Genomic DNA, 9904 nt, shown 5'->3' with positions numbered 1-9904 from the left:
ATTTGTATTAATAATGATATAAGTTGTATTAATGATGGTCTATAAGTTATTTGTATTAATGATGATGTTCGGTATTTATAATAATAATGATATATGTTGTATTAATGATGATATAAGTTATTTGTATTAATAATGATTTACATTGTATTAATTATGGTATAAGTTGTATTAATGATGGTATATAAGTTATTTGTATTAATTATATCAAATGTATTAATAATGATCTAAGTTATTTGTAATAATAATAGAAGTCGTATTAATGATATAAATTATTTGTATTAATTATGATACACGTATTAATGATGATATAAGGTATTTGTATTAATAATGATATAAGTTGTATTAATGATGGTATACATTGTATTAATGATGCAAGGTATTTGTATTAATGATAATAGAAATCGTATTAATGATGATATAAGTTATTTATCAATGATGATATAAGTTGTATTAATGATGGTATATATGTTATTTGTATTAATGATATAAAATGTATTAATAATGATATACGTTATTTGTATGAATAATGATATAAGGTATATGGATAATGAAATAAGTTATTTGCATTATGATGATATTTGTGTTAATGATAAATAAATACAGTCTATTATACAGCATTATTCACATGTGAATAATATAAATACAGTCTATTATACAGCATTATTCACATGTGTATAATATAAATACAGTCTATTATACAGCATTATTCACATGTGAATAATATAAATACAGTCTATTATACAGCATTATTCACATGTGAATAATATAAATACAGTCTATTATACAGCATTATTCACATGTGTATAATATAAATACAGTCTATTATACAGCATTATTCACATGTGAATAATATAAATACAGTCTATTATACAGCATTATTCACATGTGAATAATATAAATACAGTCTATTATACAGAATTATTCACGTGCGAATAATATAAATACAGTCTATTATACAGCATTATTCACATGTGAATAATATAAATACAGTCTATTATACAGCATTATTCACATGTGAATAATATAAATACAGTCTATTATACAGCATTATTCACATGTGAATAATATAAATACAGTCTATTATACAGCATTATTCACGTGTGAATAATATAAATACAGTCTATTATACAGCATTATTCACGTGTGAATAATATAAATACAGTCTATTATACAGCATTATTCACATGTGAATAACAAATACATTATACATTTACAGTACATGTACAGTCAAAAGGAACATATGCATTATACAGTCTGATGGCTGTCGGTATGAAGGACATAAAACAATCCCTTACTCTACGATGTCTGCTCTCACTGGGATGCCGACTGATGGGATGTTTATATCTTCTCATTTAGATAAAGAATTAATCATAATTCTCATGAGGGGTTAAAGTACAAAAAGTGGCCGCAAACGAGCGTCTTTTCTTGCCTTCTCGCTCTCTCCGGGTCAAAGTTGAATGTCCGAGTTGACCAACTTCTGGGATTATGTCCACAACCTTCTACTGTCCAGGTGGGAAGCATGATTTATTATCTGGAATTAACTATCACCAACTCGGAGGCAATGCAGCAGCTCAGTATGTCAATATAGCAGCATATAGTTTGTCTGCGTTAGCACTTATAATAACAATATTGCTAATGAATACTTGGTTAATATTGGTGGTCTCTTTGATGTTTTCTGAAGGTTCGGAAGAGTGTTCTCTTTTAGTCGCCGTGTACTATGAGCCTAATATTACTCCTTAGAATACTTTAAAATCATTGTATTGTGAATGATTGACAGAAGATGTTGGTTGCCTTTAAATAACCCCCAGAGGGTTGAAATGGTTTGCTTGTTACTGCACAGGAAGTAGTGATCATATCTTTTATTATCATCCATGCAGTTAATGACTTGGCATAATGAAACGTTTGTGTTGCTGAGTGATAAGCTTGCTCCACTAATTGAATTGTCCTCCATGTTGACGTCTCCTGACAACCATGATGTAACTTCCTGCTGTAATGAAGACGGCTCTTATTATTTCTTTGCTGGCAGTTAAAAGAGGAAATGAACTTTGTGTCATCAGCAACCTCCAATATGTCAATATCTCTATTCTCGTCTTCTTTACATGCATTTTAAAGTTAGCTTTACTTGACTATTACTGTTTTTCTTTACATGAATTCTAATGTTTTTCTGTACATTAATTTTTATATTTTTCTTTACATAAATTTCAATATTTTTCTTTACATGAATGTTCATGTTATTGAATATTATTGTTTTATGTACATCAGTGTTACTGTTTTATTTACAAGAATATTACTGTTTTTCTTTAAATTAATTTTAAAGTTTTCTTTACATGAATTGCAATGTTTTTTTGTACATGAATTTCAATACTTTTCTTTACATGAATGTTCATGTTATTGAATATTATTGTTTTATTTACATCAATGTTACTGTTTTATTTACAAGAATATTATTGTTTTTCTTTACATGAATTTTAAAGTTTTCTTTACATGAATATTACAGTTTTTCTTTACATGAATTGTAATGTTTTTCTGTACATTAATTTTTATATTTTTCTTTACATGAATTTCAATATTTTTCTTTACATGAATGTTCATGTTTTCGAATATTATTGTTTTATGTACATCAGTGTTACTGTTTTATTTACAAGAATATTACTGTTTTATTTACAAGAATATTACTGTTTTTCTTTAAATTAATTTTAAAGTTTTCTTTACATGAATTGCAATGTTTTTTTGTACATGAATTTCAATACTTTTCTTTACATGAATGTTCATGTTATTGAATATTATTGTTTTATTTACATCAATGTTACTGTTTTATTTACAAGAATATTATTGTTTTTCTTTACATGAATTTTAAAGTTTTCTTTACATGAATATTACAGTTTTTCTTTACATGAATTGTAATGTTTTTCTGTACATGAATTTTTATATTTTTCTTTACAAGAATTTCAATATTTTTCTTTACATGAATGTTCATGTTTTCGAATATTATTGTTTTATGTACATCAGTGTTACTGTTTTATTTACAACAATATTACTGTTTTATTTACAACAATATTACTGTTTTTCTTTAAATGAATTTTAAAGTTTTTTTTACATGAATTGCAATGTTTTTTTGTACATGAATTTCAATATTTTTCTTTACATGAATGTTCATGTTATTGAATATTATTGTTTTATTTACATCAATGTTACTGTTTTATTTACAAGAATATTACTGTTTTTCTTTACATGAATTTTAAAGTTTTCTTTACATGAATATTACAGTTTTTCTTTACATTAATTGTAATGTTTTTCTGTACATGAATTTTTATATTTTTCTTTACATGAATTTCAATATTTTTCTTTACATGAATGTTCATGTTATTGAATATTATTGTTTTATTTACATCAGTGTTGCTGTTTTATTTACAAGAATATTACTGTTTTTCTTTACATGAATTTTAAAGTTTTCTTTACATGAATTGTAATATTTTTCTATACATTAATTTTAATATTTTTCTTGACATGAATGTTCATGTATTTCTTTACATTCATTTTAATGTTTTCTTTAAATGACTATTACTGTTTTTCTTTACATGAATTGTATTTTTTTTTTTACATAAATATTACTGGGTTTTTTTTACAATAATATTAGTTTTTCTTTACATGAATATTACTATTTCTTTACGTACATTTTTGTTATTTACATTCATTTTTATGTTTTTCTTTTCACGAATCTTAATGGTTTTTAACATTAATTTTAATGTTTTCTTTAAATGAATAATATTGTTTTTCTTCACATGAATGTGATTGTTTTTTACATGAATATTACTGTTTTCTTTACATGAATATTACTGTTTTTCTTTACATGAATTGTAATATTTTTCTTTCCATGAATTTCAATATTTTTCTTTACATGAATGTTCATGTTATCGAATATTATTGTTTTATTTACATCAATGTTACTGTTTTAATTACAAGAATATTACTGTTTTTCTTTACATGAATTTTAAAGTTTTCTTTACATGAATGTTCATGTTATTGAATATTATTGTTTTATTTACATCAGTGTTGCTGTTTTATTTACAAGAATATTACTGTTTTTCTTTACATGAATTTTAAAGTTTTCTTTACATGAATTGTAATATTTTTCTATACATTAATTTTAATATTTTTCTTGACATGAATGTTCATGTATTTCTTTACATTCATTTTAATGTTTTCTTTAAATGACTATTACTGTTTTTCTTTATATGAATTGTATTTTTTTTTACATAAATATTACTGTTTTTTTTTTACAATATTAGTTTTTCTTTACATGAATATTACTATTTCTTTACGTACATTTTTATGTTGTTTACATTCATTTTTATGTTTTTCTTTACACGAATCTTAATGGTTTTTAACATTAATTTTAATGTTTTCTTTAAATGAATAATACTGTTTTTCTTCACATGAATGTGATGGTTTTTTACATGAATATTACTATTTTATTTACATGAATATTACTGTTTTTCTTTACATGAATTGTAATATTTTTCTTTACATGAATTTCAATATTTTTCTTTACATGATGTTCATGTTATCGAATATTATTGTTTTATTTACATCAATGTTACTGTTTTTCTTTACATAAATGTTCATGTTATCGAATATTATTGTTTTATTTACATCAATGTTACTGTTTTTCTTTACATGAATTTTTAAGTTTTCTTTACATGAACATTACTGTTTTTCTGTACATGAATTGTAATGTTTTTCTTTACATGAATTTCAATATTTTTCTTAACATGAATGTTCATGTTATCGAATATTATTGTTTTATTTACATCAATGTTACTGTTTTAATTACAAGAATATTTGTTTTTCTTTACATGAATTTTAAAGTTTTCTTTACATGAATATTACTGTTTTTCTTTAAATGAATTGTAATATTTTTCTTTACATGAATTTCAATATTTTTCTTTACATGAATGTTCATGTTATCGAATATTATTGTTTTATTTACATCAATGTTACTGTTTTATTTACAAGAATGTTACTGTTTTTCTTTACATGAATTTTAAAGTTTTCTTTACATGAATATTACAGTTTTTCTTTACATGAATTGTAATGTTTTTCTGTACATGAATTTTTATATTTTTCTTTACATGAATTTCAATATTTTTCTTTACATGAATGTTCATGTTATTGAATATTATTGTTTTATTTACATCAGTGTTGCTGTTTTATTTACAAGAATATTACTGTTTTTCTTTACATGAATTTTAAAGTTTTCTTTACATGAATTGTAATGTTTTTCTGTACATGAATTTTAATATTTTTCTTTACATGAATTTCAATATTTTTCTTTACATGAATGTAAAGAATGTTTTATTTACATCAAAGTTACTGTTTTATTTACAAGAATATTACTGTTTTTCTTTACATGAATGTTAATGTTTTTTCTTTTCATAGATTTTAATGTTATTCGTTGCATAAACATTACTGTTTCTTTACATGTGTTATGTTTTTCTTTACATATTATTTTATGTTTTTCTTTACACAAATCTTAATGTTTTTACATTAATTTTAACGTTTTCTTTATATGAATATTACTGTTTTTCTTTGAATGAATATGACTGTTTTTTTACATGTATTATATTTTCTTTACATAGAATTTAATGTTCTTTACATTAATTTCTAAAAAACAAATATATATATATATTTCTGTTTTTCTTTACATTAATCTTAATGTTTTTACATGAATATTACTGTTTTATATACATGAATTTTACCATTTATTTACATGAATTTTAATATTATTCTCTACATGAATATTACTGTTTTTGTTTACATTATCAATGATTTTCTCTACAAATAATACTGTTTTTCTTCACATGAGTTTTAATGTTTTCTTTAAATGAGTATTACTGTTTTTTTTAACATGAATTGTAATGTTTTACATTAATATTACTGTTTTCTTTACAATAATATTACTGTTTTTCTTTACATGAATATCACTATTTCTTTATGTTATTTACTTTGAATTTGTATGTTTTTCTTTACACAAATCTTCATGTTTTCTTTAAATGAGTATTACTGCTTTTATTACCATGAATTTTAATGTTATTCTCTACATGAATATTACTTTTTATTTACATAATTATCAATGATGTTTCAATGTATTTCATAAAAGCTGTTTTAGAAGACAAAACACTTGCGATTCACAAACACTTTGTCAACGTTTATATAAAAAAAGTTCAAATAAAGTTTAAAAACATGTTTATGATTTGTTTACGATTTGTGTTTTCGCATCAATAAATAATATCTAACTACTTTAGCAATCTCTCATCTTCCATAGCATACTGTGTCATATTATATCAGTACAGAAAAGCTGCAGATGCTGTGTTTGACATATTTCCCTTTGTTCTGTGTAGTCATCAACATGCCATTGTAATGTTTTTCATACAATATGACGTTTTTTTTTAATGATAAAGGGAAGTTGCATGTCAAAATTGTTTAGTTTTTGGAGGACCAACACGGAATAAATACATTTGAACGTATTTCAATAGCTGATTTGAGATAAGAGTGTTTTGAGGTACAAGCTCGGTCGTGGAACCACTTGTACTATACTGTACTTGCTATAAAAACATGTTCTAGTGTGGATGCAGTAATACAATAAGTCACTTTGTGTTTGAGGTGTAATAAAATGACACATGCGGACTGCAGCGGGGCTCATTTAATAATGTTGTGTTGGAAGCGATTGTTCGCTCTCCTTATGGTGCACACACTCCCGCTTATTGATTCTATAAACGTTCCATAAAACATCAATCATACAACCAAGCCTGGTAAAATATGAATTTGTATTTTATGTATCTTTCAGTCTTCCATGTTGAAGACAATGTTTAGTGTACTTTTTAGATCACTGTTCTTTTTCTACATGCTGGAAATATACAATCCAATAATATCAATAACATCCATTATTATGATCACAATCACAGTTTCCTGCAGGCACACAATATTACACACGTTTGCACCACAATGTGAACAATATTTACATGTTAATCACAACATTGTTGCATCAAAACTTCTTATTTTTAAAGTCAAAATGCTTGTTTTTATTCCATTTTATTGAATCATTACATTTATTACCTTCAAATACAGAGTCAATTAAACGTATGTATTATTAAAGTATTCAAATAAATGTATGATTACATATTTTATATGACATAATATTAAAGGATTTATTTATCTATTATACTAAAATATTGAGGTGTTCCAATATGATATAAGTTGCAATAATGACAATGGAAGGTATTTTGTATTAATAATATGTTATTTGTATTAATTATTGAACACTACTAATCATGGCAAACGTCATGAGAGACAATAAAGACTACTTTGGGACAAATTATGATCCAGAATCTTATTTTTGAGCCTGAATATAAGGAGGATGACCTACAAGTTTTTGACGCTGTGTGCTAAACAGACCCAGCTTTAAACATAATGTAGCAGTATTGTTAAGTGATCACTAAGATTAATGAGTGATCAATAAACATACATTAAAATATATATATACAAACCCCGTTTCCATATGAGTTGGGAAATTGTGTTTGAAACGGAATACAATGATTTGCAAATCCGTTTCAAGCCATATTCAGTTGAATATGCTACAAAGACAACATATTTGATGTTCAAACTCATAAGCAATTTTTTTTTTTTGCAAATAATAATTAACTTAGAATTTCATGGCTGCAACACGTGCCACAGTAGTTGGGAAAGGGCATGTTCACCACTGTGTTACATGGCCTTTCCTTTTAACAAGACTCAGTAAAGGTTTGGGAACTGAGGAGACACATTTTTGAAGCTTCTCAGGTGGAATTCTTTCCCATTCTTGCTTGATGTACAGCTTAAGTTGTTCAACAGTCTCCGTTGTGCTATTTTAGGCTTCACATTTTCAATGGGAGACAGGTCTGGACTACAGGCAGGCCAGTCTATTACCCGCACTCTTTTACTATGAAGCCACGCTGTTGTAACACGTGGCTCGGCGTTGTCTTGCTGAAATAAGCAGGGGCGTCCATGGTAACGTTGCTTAGATGGCAACATGTGTTGCTCCAAAACCTGTATGTACCTTTCAGCATTAATGGTGCCTTCACAGATGTGTAAGTTACCCATGTCTTGGGCACTAATACACCCCCATACCATCACACATGCTGCCTTTTACACTTTGCGCCTAGAACAATCCGGATGGTTCTTTTCCTCTTCGACGTCCACAGTTTCCAAAAACAATTTGAAATGTGGACTCGTCAGACCACAGAACACTTTTCCACTTTGTATCAGTCCATCTTAGATGAGCTCAAGCCCAGCGAAGCCGACGGCATTTCTGGGTGTTGTTGATAAACGGTTTTCGCCTTGCATAGGAGAGTTTTAACTTGCACTTACAGATGTAGCGACCAACTGTAGTTACTGACAGTGGGTTTCTGAAGTGTTCCTGAGCCCATGTGGTGATATCCTTTACACACCGATGTCGCTCGTTGATGCAGTACAGCCTGAGGGATGGAAGGTCACGGGCTTAGCTGCTTACGTGCAGTGATTCCTCCAGATTCTCTGAACCCTTTGATGATATTACGGAGCGTAGATGGTGAAATCCCTAAATTCCTTGCAATAGCTGCTTGAGAAAGGTTTTTCTTAAACTGTTCAACAATTTGCTCACGCTTTTGTTGACAAAGTGGTGACCCTCGCCCCATCCTTGTTTGCGAATGACTGAGCATTTCATGGAATCTACTTTTATACCCAATCATGGCACCCACCTGTTCCCAATTAGCCTGCACACCTGTGGGATGTTCCAAATAAGTGTTTGATGAGCATTCCTCAACTTTATCAGTATTTATTGCCACCTTTCCCAACTTCTTTGTCACGTGTTGCTGGCATCAAATTCTAAAGTTAATGATTATTTTAATGTTTATGAGTTTGAACATTAAATATCTTGTCTTTGTAGCATATTCAACTGAATATGGCTTGAAAATGATTTGCAAATCATTGTATTCCGTTTATATTTACATCTAACACAATTTCCCAACTCATATGGAAACGGGGTTTGTAGATGTTTGTTTGTGTGAATGACTCTGCAACATCGCGTGGACATCGGGGGCGGTACCTCTGGATTGGCAGACCGGGGTGGTGGTTCCTCTCTTTAAGAAGGGGAACCGGAGGGTGTGTTCCAACTATCGTGGGATCACACTCCTCAGCCTTCCCGGTAAGGTCTATTCAGGTGTACTGGAGAGGAGGCTACGCCGGATAGTCGAACCTCGGATTCAGGAGGAACAGTGTGGTTTTCGTCCTGGTCGTGGAACTGTGGACCAGCTCTATACTCTCGGCAGGGTCCTTGAGGGTGCATGGGAGTTTGCCCAACCAGTCTACATGTGCTTTGTGGACTTGGAGAAGGCATTCGACCGTGTACCCCGGGAAGTCCTGTGGGGAGTGCTCAGAGAGTATGGGGTAACGGACTGTCTTATTGTGGCAGTTCGCTCCCTGTATAATCAGTGCCAGAGCTTGGTCCGCATTGCCGGCAGTAAGTCGGACACGTTTCCAGTGAGGGTTGGACTCCGCCAAGGCTGCCCTTTGTCACCCATTCTGTTCATAACCTTTATGGACAGAATTTCTAGGCGCAGTCAAGGCGTTGAGGGGATCTGGTTTGGTGGCTGCAGGATTAGGTCTCTGTTATTTGCAGATGATGTGGTCCTGATGGCTTCCTCTGGCCAAGATCTTCAGCTCTCGCTGGATCGGTTCGCAGCCGAGTGTGAAGCGACTGGGATGGGAATCAGCACCTCCAAGTCCGAGTCCATGGTTCTCTCCCGGAAAAGGGTGGAGTGCCATCTCCGGGTTGGGGAGGAGATCTTGCCCCAAGTGGAGGAGTTCAAGTACCTCGGAGTCTTGTTCA

This window comes from Nerophis lumbriciformis, linkage group LG21, assembly GCF_033978685.3.
Source record: "Nerophis lumbriciformis linkage group LG21, RoL_Nlum_v2.1, whole genome shotgun sequence".
Taxonomy (NCBI): domain Eukaryota; kingdom Metazoa; phylum Chordata; class Actinopteri; order Syngnathiformes; family Syngnathidae; genus Nerophis; species Nerophis lumbriciformis.
Note: the sequence above shows the minus strand (reverse complement) of the source record.